Raw genomic sequence first — 222 nt, 5'->3', positions numbered from 1 at the left:
TCGGCGGCTAACTCGGCGTTCTGGCAGTCCAGTTCGTGTGCGTGACCTCCGGTGAGGGTTCCTGGCCCTTCTGACCTCTCTAAACTTTGCAGGAGGCTTCTCTGTCGTCATGCCTCTCCTGGCGCTCCTTGGGGCTTCATTGCGTTGGCAGCAAACAGCTGATCGTCGCGTCGGCGGCCTCTCCGAGGGTCGTAAGTGTACCGTTGCACGCCTCTCGGGTCG

This window comes from Cystoisospora suis, assembly GCF_002600585.1.
Source record: "Cystoisospora suis strain Wien I chromosome Unknown contig_5402, whole genome shotgun sequence".
NCBI classification, from domain to species: domain Eukaryota; phylum Apicomplexa; class Conoidasida; order Eucoccidiorida; family Sarcocystidae; genus Cystoisospora; species Cystoisospora suis.
Note: the sequence above shows the minus strand (reverse complement) of the source record.